A 588-nucleotide genomic window follows, 5' to 3' on the forward strand; every position below is an offset into this window, starting at 1 on the left:
CAATAAAAAATGATAAAGGGATATCAGCACCGACTCCACAGAAATACAAACTACAATCAGAGAATACTATAAACACCTCTACACAAATAAACTAGAAAACCTAGAAGAAATGGATAATTTCCTGGACACTTACACTCTCCCAAGGCTAAACCAGAAGAAGTTGAATCCCTGAATAGACCAATAGCAGGCTCTGAAATTGAGGCAATAATTAATAGCCTACCAACCAATAAAAGTCCAGGACCACACGGATTCACAGCTGAATTCTACCAGAGGTACAAAGGGAAGCTGGTAACATTCCTTCTGAAACTATTCCAATTAATAGAAAAAGAGGAAATCCTCCCTAACTCAGTTTATGAAGCCAACATCAACCCGATAGCAAAGCCTGGCAGAGACACAACAAAAAAAGAGAATTTTAGACCAATATCCCTGATGAACATTGATGCAAAAATTCTCAATAAAATACTGGCAAACTGGATCCAGCAGCACATCAAAAACTTCTCCACCATGATCATGCGGGCTTCATTCCTGGGATGCAAGGTTGGTTCAACATACACAAATCAATAAATGTAATCCAGCATATAAACAGAA

Source organism: Mandrillus leucophaeus, unplaced genomic scaffold, assembly GCF_000951045.1.
Source record: "Mandrillus leucophaeus isolate KB7577 unplaced genomic scaffold, Mleu.le_1.0 Scaffold75, whole genome shotgun sequence".
NCBI lineage: Eukaryota > Metazoa > Chordata > Mammalia > Primates > Cercopithecidae > Mandrillus > Mandrillus leucophaeus.